The 12633-nt window shown below is 41.4% G+C and overlaps 1 protein-coding gene across 3 annotated transcripts in view; it reads left to right on the forward strand.

Moving 5' to 3' along the window:
• Window positions 1-625: 625 nt before the first annotated feature.
• LOC110492184 (protein kinase C and casein kinase substrate in neurons protein 1) overlaps window positions 626-12633 on the forward strand; it is a 61372-nt gene continuing 49364 nt past the window's right edge. Inside the window, exons 1-2 of one of the 3 annotated variants that reach the window (XM_021566277.2) lie at window positions 626-938; window positions 12222-12286. The gene's annotated coding sequence lies outside the window, so the exon portion shown is untranslated. The remainder of the gene's footprint in view (window positions 939-12221; window positions 12287-12633) is intronic. The other 2 variants (XM_021566273.2, XM_021566274.2) reach the window with 2 other exon arrangements.

Below are 12633 nucleotides of genomic sequence, written 5' to 3' on the forward strand. Positions count from 1 at the left end.
CTGAACAGCTAATCAAATGGCTACCCTGACTATGCATTGTGTCCCCCCCCCCCAACCCCTCTTTTACTCTGCTGCTAATCTCTGTTTATCATCTATGCATAGTCACTTTAAATAATCCTACATGTACATATTACCTAAAATAGCCCGACTAACTGGTGCACCACTCTCTGTACAGGTACCACCTGTATATAGCCTCCCTACTGTTTTTTTTACTGTTTTTTTGTATTTCTTTACTTATCTATTGTTTACCTAATACCTATTTTTTTACTTAACTGCACTTTTGGTTAAGGGCTTGTAGATCGTACAGCATTTCACTGTAAGATCTACACCTGTTGTATTCGGCGCACTTGACAAATAAACTTTGATTTGATGCTGCATACTATATTGCGCAATACCCTATCGGTGTAATTGAGGCGTTAGTCAATTCTTTGAGAGAAAAACAGTAATTTAGAGTGTCATTTAATTTCAAAGCTAAAGTGGATGTCTACACTTAACTATCACAATTCCATCTAGTTGTGCTATGCCCGTTGACATTTAAGTCATATTTAAGGGCTATTCAAAACATTTGCAATTATCAATATATCGACAATCTTGACTGCACCAATGGGCCATAGCCTCACAGCACTCTCTATTCATAACACACCATAGCCTACAATGTGTCTATATCGAAGTAACTGTAGAACGACCAAACTATTTCCAATCCGCCCTATTATTTTCATGACAGTACTCTGATGTTGGACAATATTGAAGTATTTAATGAGGCAAATGACTTCGTTGGACCATCCCCCAATGTGCACGGGTGCTTTGCAGCTCCCCCTTGCTGCGTGCATCGTGATCTCGCAGATGCAGAGCCTCTTGCAAAAGAAGGGTCGCCTTCTGTCATTGCAAAAATAACTGATAAAAATTCTGAAATATTTGGATAACACGCGAACACCCTGGTAAGTCAACCGTACAAGTTTGTCCGTTGTGGACGTTACATAGTGTAGATGGTTAGATAACGCTGTGTAGCCTACTGGCAAAGAGAAACAGGGATGAAGGAATCTTCCTCGCATGGTTCCCACCGTTTACATTCATTTACCTGACCAACGTCAGATTGCAATCCAGTGTTTTTTTTTATTTTAAAAAATATTTTAACGACATATTCGTCATATTTATGAAACGCATATACGAATGCATTGTTATTAAATGGTCAAGACCTTGATCTAGCCTAGTATGTTGTTGTTTTGTATGTTGTAAAGGGTATAACACTGCTGTTTTATGTTTTCACTTGTCATCTGTAAATGTTGGTTTGCTTTATGTCGTATTTGGCAATTGTCTTATTGCTTTAGGCTACGTGAATTATATATTTTTATTACATAATATTCTACAACAGATTGTTTCCCCCCATGCAGATGTTTTCCTCTTTGATCACACAATGATAATAAATTAGCCGTTTACAGGCATTTGCTCCTGTTTTCCTTGTCAAATTGAAGCATTATGGCTAAGCCTTTTCTTATGGGTAATTGTAACAATGTAATTTAACCTGTGTATGAATAGATCGAATGAAATTAATTTAGAAGAAAGTACTGCAGGCTATCGGCCGCAGATGCTACCATCACACGTCCTTTTTGGTGGTCAAGGTTGTTAGATTGCCATTTATGCTCCCTCCTAGCACTAACAGTGAGATAAACAAGACCACGGAGGTAGGCTGGACGAATAAACAAGTTCGCAATGATGCTTCTGAATACTATTCCATAAAGCAGTCGACCAACGACGAATAGTAGTCTATGTTTATTGTTTAGTAGGCTATCAGGTCTCCCATGTGCAACATTTGTACAATGTAATGCCAGAAAATCAGGAGGCAGATTAGGGTATGGAATACTAATGAGGGCATTCCGGTCTGACGTTATGTAATAGCCTGTCATATCACAGTGAGGAGCCATCGCTACTGTATTTGAAAGCCTTATTGTTTTTCTTGGTGGAATCTCTGCCGCTCCTCTCTCACGAATCAACAATATTATTGGCATTGATGGAATTGTATTTCCTATCAAGTGTCTCAAGCAAATACACTATGTATACAAAAGTATGTGGCCCCCCCTTCAAATTAGTGGATTCAGCTATTTCAGCCACACCCGTTGCTGACAGGTGTATAAACTCGAGCACACAGCCATGCAATATCCATAGACAAGCATTGGCAGTAGAATGGCCTTACTGAAGAGCTCAGTGACTTCCAACAAGCCAGTTAATCAAATTCCTGCCCTGGTAGAGCTTCCCAGGTCACCTGTAAATGCTGTTATTCTGAAGTGGAAATGTCTAGGAGCAATAACGGCTCAGCCACGAAGTGGTAGGCCACATAAGCTAACAGAACTGGACCGCTGAGTGCTGAAGCAAGTAACGCGTAAACATTGTCTGTCCTTGGTTGCAACACTCACTACCGAGTTCCAAACTGCTGCTGGAACCAACATCAGCACAATAACTGTTTGTCGGGAGCTTCATGAAATGGGTTTCCATGGCCGAGCAGCCGCACACAAGTCTAAGATCACCATGCGTAATACCATGCGTCAGCTGGAATGATGTAAAGCTCTCTGCCATTGGACGCTAGAGCAGTGGTGAATCACGCTTCACCATCTGGCAGTCTAACGGACTAATCTGGGTTTGGCGGATGCCAGGAGAACACTACCTGCCCCAATACATAGTGCCAACTGTAAAGTTTGGTGGAGGAGGATTAATGGTCTGCGGCTGTTTTTCACGGTTCGGGCTAGGCGCCTTAGTTCCAGTGAAGGGAAATCTGATAGCTACAGCATACAATGACATTCTAGACGATTTTGTGCTTCCAACTTTGTGGCAACAGTTTGGGGAAGGCTCTTTCAATGCCCCAAAGCAAAGCGAGGTCCATACAGAAATGGTTTATCGAGATCGGTGTGGAAGAACTTGACTGCCCTGCACAGAGCCCTGACCTCAACCTCATCGAACACCTTTGGGATGAATCGGAACGCCGACTGCGAACCAGGCCTAATCGCCCAACCTCACTAATGCGCTTGTGGCTGAATGGAAGCAAGTCCCCGCAGCAATGTTCTAACATCTAGTGGAAAGCCTTCCCAGAAGAGTGGAGGCTGTTCTAGCAACTCCATATTAATGCTATAAGAATATTTTGAAGATAAATACACAACTCAGAGGACGAGAGGACTAGGAGTTAGTTTTCAGTTAGGATCTGTGGGATGTCAGTCATGAACTCAGAGCTACATGTGCTACGTGGGCCACGTTTTCATTGGTCTGTACATTGAGTCTGGAGTGGGATACTTTTTTTTGGGCCATTGGCCAAGTTGTCCTGCAAGGATTTCTGATTGGTCAACCCCAGACTAGGGTGGGGGGTTATAAGTGGCATCCTGTCCTTTGTTCTGTGGAGAAAAACTGAAGGACAGGGAAGACTGAACGTCTACTTTTCAGCATAGCACCTATGATTTGTCCTGCTCAAATAAATCTATTTTCTCCCCCTTTGCGGTCTGTGTTATTGAAGAATAACCTCAGTTGCTAACAATGCCCATGATTGATGTTCAACGAGCAGGTGTCCACATACTTTTGGTCATGTAGTGTCTGTCTAAGTGCAGTTAAAACACAAGATAGACCGGTAGAATGCACATGTATAAACATTTATGCAGTTTGGGGATGTTTATATCATTAGTGATTCTTCTGCATCACTAGTTATGGCTGATGAAACAACCGTGGGGTGTGATGTTAAATCCTTATTCACACGCAAGATCTTGTAGGAGGTAGCCTACAACTGAGAACTGGGCAATAAATAAGGGGATGTCAGGCCCTTCAGAGAAATGGGTTGTTCATGCCTCCCTCATCAGGGTGTCAACAAGGTCTACGAGGGGATCAACTGCCTCAGCATAGTTTATTGATGCAAAGGAAGGGAAGGTAGACTATACGGCCGGTTGTTCTGTCCTCCGTCACTTGGGTGGAGCTGTCCATGGTGCTATGTTGAGCTCTGCCGTCAGTGGGTTGAACCACACCCTCTGCACGTCTGTCAGCAAAGGTGCCACTGAGTGATTTGGCTGCAGAGGTGGGAGAGGATGGAGACGATGCAGTAAGGGGCATAATCCAATTGTAGTGCTGCGTAAGGAGCTGTAAGGGTTTGCTTTTTATTAGCGGACTCCATGCACTTTCCTACCTTGTAGTTGAGTCAACAGGAACTGTTCAATATCAGATGACTAAAAACAATCTTTCTTGTTGACACAAACTGAGTTTATACTTGGATTACACTTCTCTTTATTAAGGTAGCCTAGCGATTATAGCGATGGGCCGGTTGCTGGTTCAAATACCCAAGATAACAAGGTGAAAAATCATGCTCTTGAGCATGACACTTCACCTTAATTTGCTCCAGGGCGCTGTATTACTATGGCTGAACCTGTAAAACAACACATTTCACTGCACCTATCTGGTGTATGTGAAGAAAAAATAAATAGATCTTTACTGACTATTTTTCTTCTCTGGCTTTTTATTTAATTTATTTAACTGGGCAAGTCAGTTAAGAACAAATTCTTATTTTCAATGACGGCCTACCCCGGCCTAACCCAAACCCGGAAGACCCTGTGCCAATTGTGTGCCGCCCAATGGGACTCCCAATCATGGCCGGTTGTGATACAGACTGGAATCAAACCAGGGTCTGTAGTGACACCTCTAGCACTGAGATGCAGTGCCTTAGACCGCTGTGCCACTCGGGAGCGCAAAGGAGGAGGCCCTTGCAGTGCTAAAACACGCACTACAAGTGCCCACATAATCTCTTTGAGGAAAAGCTATTCTAAAGCTGGTGCCAACATTCAAAGAGGGCGTGCTGTGCATCCAAGTCTCTTAACACAAACTGCCTTCACCCATTTATTTGTTCTCCCACACAATGTCATTCTGTCACTGATCTTGGATTAGTTCAATTTTTCAGTGTCATGTCCGTGGGTCAGGATCTGCTCAAACTCCGCACTCCAACCCAAGCACTCCGTTCTGACACCATCTTTCTCTCATGGCCCTCCCACCCCTCCAGGGATTCAGCTCCCACTCAGCCCAGTAAACACTCTTCTCTGTCCTGGCACCCAGTGGTGGAACAAGCTTCCCCCTGGTGCTAGGACAGTAGAGTTCCTGCCCACCTTCCGAAAACCTCTGAAACCCTACCTCTTTAAAGAGTATCTTAAATATTCACACAGCACATTGTTTCCGAGAACCTGTTGCAATGGATTTGTTTTGGTGCAATGACATAACTGAGATCAGAGAAGTGTGTGGTGGGCCATTAGTTAGAATTATAATATCTACATATAATATAGGCCCTACTAACCTTTGCCTGTTTTCCCTGGCTCACAGTGTTATCCACAGTAGCCTGTGTATGTGTGGGTTTTAATCACAAACACATTTGTGGGTTTTTTGAAGGTCTAATAACATGCTTCACTTGTCTTTGCTTCTGAGAGTGGTTGTGGAAGCTGCTGCTGCTTACAGCCTAAGAGTTTGTTATTAGTATTGCATTATGATTTGCGGTCATGCAACCAACAGCTCTCACATCACTGTGGTTATCATACAGCGAGTAATAGAATGCACTGTAATTCTGCCGCCAGTGAATGGTCTGTCAGAGGGACGGCAGTGGAAGGAGATGGCAAGCTTGATCACAACAGAGGAAGCTAACCATAATGGAATAGGGCACTCTAGGTAGTTTTTAATCCTCCTCCTCTTCAGTGTTCATCTGTTTTTTTAATACATGCTGAAATATAACTGAGGATTAACAGATGGAGCTTTGCGAAACACGAAAGAAGACATTGTATTTTTGAGATGTGTCATTTGGAATTTGATATCAGATTTACAAAATTGCTGTAGAAGACAACCACTGAGTATGGTCAGTGCTACATTTTGGCAACTGTATTATCAAACTCCCAGCAACAACTAAGGATCATGAAATGTTGTGTTGGGTTGGTTGGCCCATAAAAGAAAAATACGTTTTTTGGGGGGGTATTTTTTAAATATCCAACTACAGGAGCCTGCTTTCAATGTTCAAATTACACCAGAAAGCATAATGTCGCCACAAGCAAATACAGGTAACTGCCAAAATAAAGGAAACACCAACATAGTGTCTTAAAAGGGTGTTTGGCAACCACAAGCTGCCAGAACTGCTTCAATGCGCCTTGGCATAGATTCTACAAGTGGACCTAAACCATGCCAGGAAAATGCACCCCATAACATCTTGTTTGTATCCCTCATTTACTCAAGTGTTTCCTTTATTTTGGTAGTTACCGGTTGCCTACAGTCGGGAAGGCCGCAATTTGAGAAGGGTGCAATTGCGGTTCGCAATTCGGGGCGTTCCTGCATGTGGGCATTCCTGCATCTGCAGAAACCCCTCTTTATACTTCTATTGGTAAATGTTTAAGTTAATTTGCGGCACAGTGTCCTATCTACCTAGCTAGTACAGTGTCGCCTTAGCCTCCCGTCTACTGTGCTAGCGGGAGGCAGGGACAACCGGTAGACGGTGTCCTTCGACCCTGCCTTTTGGGCACGGTTGTCTTTGGTACACATCAGGCGGGAGGCTGGGGCGACACCGTGTGCTAGCTGGCTAACTCGCGAGCTAGCGGACAGTGATGCTAACTAGCTAGTTAGCAAACACACTGTGTCAGCCTCCCATCTGCTGCGCTAGAGGCAGGCGGGCACTAGGCTTGGGCGGTATACTGTATATACCGTATACCAGGGTATTTGGAAATAGCCACAGGATGTTTTTTCAATACAATTGAAACTATTTATTTGAAGTTTTTCAATACATTTTAATATTTTTAACTACTTTTTAAGTAAATACCTGCAGTGAACTTGTGCAATAAATTAGGAGATAAAGCAGACCGCGTTCTTCATTTTACCTGTTACATTATGAAGCTTACCGTAGTTCCCCAGAATAGTTGAGCCAGTCATGTGTTTGTTTGTAAATAGCACAACGGGAGAAAGCGGGAGCAGGTGTATCCAGCTGTGTATTGACAGGGATGGTGTTTTTTATTGAAAGTCAAAAGTGTTTTTTTGCTTCAAAAGAGTGATCAGGGAAGTGCAACCATAGTTTTCCTTCACAGAAAATATATTAGTGCAACACATTCGTCAGAAAATAGCTTAATTTTCACCAGATGACAACAGACGTGCAATGCCATTTGGCTGGCAGCCTGACAAGTAAATGAGCTTACAATGAAAAAGCAAGGTCTTTTTTGCAAAAACGATACATGGCCATCATATTTCTAATGTTTATCATAGAAATATGTTTCTAATGTTTTAAAGTTAATCTAGCATTTTACCAGAGAAAAGTTGGCTAGCTACACCCGAGAAAAGTACTGGAGAAAAGTGGCTACACATCAGTCAGAGCACAGAATGGCCATTCATGAATTCTCATCTGAGTGGGGAAGTGCAAAAGAAGCATGAATATGTCTGATGCCTAGCAGAAATTACATTAAGACGCATTTTACATCTGCATTTACACTTTTTCCTGTGTGAAAAATGCGGAATTCTGCATTAACACAACCCCTAAATTTAATTTGCTAGTTAATCTAAGTAAGTGGCTGAATTAATGAAGTGAAGGGACATCATATTCTGTTTGCTTTCTGTCGTGTTTGAGAAGTCAAAGCCATTTGGATGAGTTATTTGTAAAGCTGCCACAATCTTGATTTCCTTATATATATATATATATATATATATATACTACATGACAAAAGTATGTGGACACCTACTTGTTGAACATCTCATTCCAAAATCATGGAGTTGGTCCCCCTTTGCTGCTACAACAGCCTCCACTCTTCTGGGAAGGCTTTCCACTAGATGTTGGAACATTGCTGCGGGGAATTGCTTCCATTCAGCCACAAGATCATTAGGGAGGTCGGGCACTGATGTTTGGCGATGAAGCCTGGCTCTCAGTCGGCGTTCCAATTCATCCCAAAGGTGTTCGATGGGGTTGAAGTCAGGGCTCTGTGTAGCCCAGTCAAATCCTTCCACACCGATCTTGACAAATCATTTCTGTATCTCGCTTTGTGTATGTAGGCATTGTCATGCTGAAACAGGAAAGGGCCTTCCCAGAACTGTTGCCACAAAGTTGGAAGCACAGTTGGAAGCATTTCAAGAAGCTCCCGACAAAGAGTTATTGTGCTGACGTTGCTTCCAGAGGTAGTTTGGAACTCGGTAGTGAGTGTTGCAAATGAAGACCAATGAATGGACTGGACTGACAGCATGTGTTATACACGTGGCTGTGGGCTTCCCAAAATGGTGGACTACATGGCCTGTTTGTCACATTCAACAATCACATAGATCTATGTTTTCTCTTAGCTTGGACTTGTTCAGACCAAAGGATAGATTTCCACCGGTCCAATGTCCATTGCTCATGTTTTTTTGCCCCAAGCAAGTCTCTTCTTCTTATTGGTGTCCTTTAGTAGTGGTTTCTTTGCAGCAATTTGACCATGAAGGAAGGCCTGATTCACGCAGTCTCCTCTGAACAGTTGATGTTGAGATGTGTCTTTTCCTTGAACTCTGTGAAGCATTTATTTGGGCTGAAATCTGAAGTGCAGTTAACTCTAATGAACTTATCCTCTGCAGCAGAGGTAACTCTGGGTCTTCCTTTCCTTTGGCGGTCCTCATGAGAGCCAGTTTCATCATAGCGCTTGATGTTTTTTGCGAGTGCTCTTGAGGAAACTTTCAAAGTTCTTGAAATTTTCCGGATCGACTGACCTTCATGTCTTAAAGTAATGATGGACTGTCGTTTCTCTTTGCTTATTTGAGCTGTTCTTGCCATAACATGGACTTGGTCTTTTACCAAATAAGGCTATTTTCCTTATACCACCCCTACCTTGTGACAACACAACTGATTGGCTCAAACACATTAAGAAGGAAATAAATTATGGAATTTAACTTTTAACAAGGCATACCTGTTAATTGGAATGCATTCCAGGTGACTACCTCATGAAGCTGGTTGAGAGAATGCCAAGCTCTCATCAAGGCAAAGGGTGTGTCGTGTCGTGACATGACTACCATTAATGTGATGACTGTTATTTTATCAAATCAATTAACTATGATTAACTTAATCATGTAACAATTAACTCATTAGTAACTTGGTGCACCACGGGAAAAGTTTGTTTCATGAGTTACCTTTTCCTGAACGAACTCAAGAATATATCAGAATATATCGTTATCATACCAGCCATCAATTAATAATTTTCTCATGTCAGTCTCATTCTGAACATCGTTGACCTCGTAAATCTGCACGAACCCTAGCCTAAAAGTGGTTATTCAGCGATACACAAATTGTCTTGATCATTTATTTACTAACTAACTAAACAGTCACACAGAAATACATAAACACACAGACGTTATAGGTTATTGATTACTAATATAATGCAATGAAAAGTCCCTAGTGGACTAACCCGATATGACGGCTTGTTACACAATAAAAGGGTTGGGAAAAGAAAGATTGTCCTCACTTTCTCTGGTCTAATGTACATTTTGTTACGAGTCCTTTTTAAGCACTCTGGTCAAAGGGGGTGTTCCATCACACCAGAATAATGTCTGTGCTCACGTAGGCGTGGTTACCGACTAGATAAAACTTTATTTGAATTACAATTTCTCATTTGGAAGGCTAAAATCACATTGCTATCTTTTCACAAATAGTTTCATATTTAATCATATAAGTTTTACAACATTTAGATGGAATAATGATAACTAGGACTTGCACACTTGCAGAGTTACAGATATCTTGTTATACCATCCTTAATGACATCACAAAACAACAAATTACATGACATGATTATTGTTTGGATCCCCACCAACCATTCCAGATGTTTGGATTCCAAAACGAATGTTCCAATGTCCAGTCTTTTGATGTTAAAGTCTCTCTACACACAAATTATTTTTAACTCAATACTGCAGAGCAGAAGGGCAGTATTTACAATCCGGTTGTTAAGTGATACATCTCTGGTGGGAGGGGGGAGTCTGGCTATCTGTCAGCCCTGTGCCAAGCGGATCTGGCACCTATGATCCTCAATCAAGAGCGAGAGAGTCATGACAGGTGGTTACTTTGAAGAATCTCAAATAAACCAATCTAAATATATTTTCTAACACTTTTTTATGTATTCACTATTATTCTACAATGTAGAAAATTGTAAAATAAAGAACAACACTTGAATGAGTAGGTGTGTTCAAACTTTTGACTGGTACTGTATATACAGCTCTGGAAAAAATTAAGAGACCACTGCAAAATGATCAGTTTCTCTGGTTTTACTATTTATAGGTATGTGTTTGGGTAAAATTAACATTTGTGTTTTATTCTATAAACTACTGACAACATTTCTCCCAAATTCTAAATAGAAATATTGTCATCTGGAGCATTTATTTGCAGAAAATGACAACTGGTCAAAATAACAAAAAAGATGCAGTGTTGTCAGACCTCGAATAATGTAAAAAAATAAATAAATAAGACACTGTGGCTTGTAGGCCTCCAGGTCTTGCACCCACTGTGAAATTTGGTGTAGGATTGGTGATGATCTGGGAGTGCTTATGCAAGGCTGGAATTGGGAAGATTTGTCTTTGTGATAGACGCATGAATCAAGCCACGTACAAGATTGTCCAGGAAAAGAACTTGCTTCCTTCTACTCTGACAATGTTTTTCCAGCAGGACAATGCTCCATGCCACACAGCCAGGTCAATTGTTGGGGTAGGTTCCTTATTCCTTGTCAATCATTGGCTTATTGATGAAATCCATCAATATCATCAAGTAAATCAATCAAACCTTTGTTCATATAATTGCAGACAGAAGTTGACAATGGAAACATAGCACGCGTGTTTCAGAGTAAGTTCTGCAAAATAAAAAAGGTCAAAGTTGCTTTAATATGCGTGCAGTCAACCCCTAGTGATGTATCTGCCTACGTCAACACCTTCTACTCATGAGACCAAGCCCATGCATATACAGTTATACAAACTTGCAGGAGTGAACAGTAGTCCAGTGTTTTCTAAGGTCTGAGAGAGTAATTTTCCATTCCTGTGTGGCTTACAGTGGTGTGTCTGACTTGTCCCTTATCTCTTTACTCCTCTGCAAGGTTCTATGTCTATGTATCTCTTTTAGCCTTGAGGCGCTTTCTCACAGACACCCTGTTTTGACTGCAATAGCTCACACATCTCTCAGACCGTTTCTTATAAGAGACAGAGACCAGAAAAGAACTGTGGAACAGTATTAAAACTTATAATGAATATATTGCTAATCTGTGGTCCAGGACCCTATAAATGTAGTGGGGGAGGGTCTTATAGCCCTTCCCCTTCTATTAATACAACATAAGCATAATCAATTATTAAAATACATCAATCATTTGGTGCAGCCCCTATCATGACCCCAAGGTGAACACCATCATAATCAAGGTGTAGATGGAGGACCACCAGATCAAGACCCTGTCATGGCCAGCCCAATATCCAGACCTGAACCCCATTAAAAACCTCTGGAATGTGATCAAGAGGAAGATGGATGGTCACAAGCCATCAAACAAAGCCGAGCTGCTTGAATTTGTGCGCCAGGAGTGGCATAAAGTCACCCAACATCAATGTGAAAGACTGGTGGAGAGCATGCCAGGACGCATGAAAGCTGTGATTGAAAATCATGGTTATTCCACCAAATTGATTTCTGAACTCTTCCTAAGTTAAAACACTAGTATTGTGTTGTTTAAAAATGAATATGAACTTCTTTTCTTTGCATTATCCGAGGTTTGATAGCACTGCATATTTTTTTGTTATTTTGACCAGTTATCACTTTCTGCAAATAAATGCTCTAAATGACAATATCTTTATTTGGAATTTGGGAGAAATGTTGTTAGTTTAAAGAATAAAACAAACATTTTCATTTTACCCAAACGCATACCTATAAATAGTAAAATCAGAGAAACTGATAATTTTGCACTGGTCACATAATTTTTTTCCAGAGCTTTATAAGTGAATAACTACTTTACTAAGATTTACACATGTGGGAGTAAATATTAATAAATGGTGAGCAAACTGTTTATAAAGGCCTTATACATGTTTTATGTACCCTTAAAAATAGTGTTACCACCCATCCTTTGTGCTGTGTCTGGTGGTCTGCTTTTTTGTCAAGGTGCCACACTGCCATGTTATCTTCTCTCATGTTGAATTATGGTCAGGTCAGGTTTATTCAAATAAGACTGCAGAAAATAGAGGGCGTCTGCAACACGTCTCTCTGAACCTGTCTCTCTGTGTAGGTGACCTCCTGTAGAGGACAGCAGCTCTCTCCAAGGGAAACCTGATTTCCCATCCAGTGGAGAATGTGAGTCTTCAACCTTGTCCTCTTTGTCTCTAAGCCTTTGTATGATTTAGTATATGTAGTATATATTTAGTAGGATTGTCTGTATACTTGGGGTTGCAATAGACCTGCAGTGGTCATCAGGCTTCTCAAAGGACCCACATGTTTGTTGGCTGTAGTTTGGTCTCTGAAGCATTGTTCTAATGGCCGTCTGGTTCATAAATGTTTAACTAGGTAAACGCTCCCGTTGGGCTAATTAAAAGCAGCACATCACTAATATGTCATGAGGTGGTCATTCTGTTACAGGCCCGGGCTCACTGGGGGGGTGTTTCTGTAAGAGGGCAGGCACTACACTCAGATTAACAGGCCAT

Source organism: Oncorhynchus mykiss, chromosome 16 (genome assembly GCF_013265735.2).
Source record: "Oncorhynchus mykiss isolate Arlee chromosome 16, USDA_OmykA_1.1, whole genome shotgun sequence".
Lineage (NCBI taxonomy): Eukaryota > Metazoa > Chordata > Actinopteri > Salmoniformes > Salmonidae > Oncorhynchus > Oncorhynchus mykiss.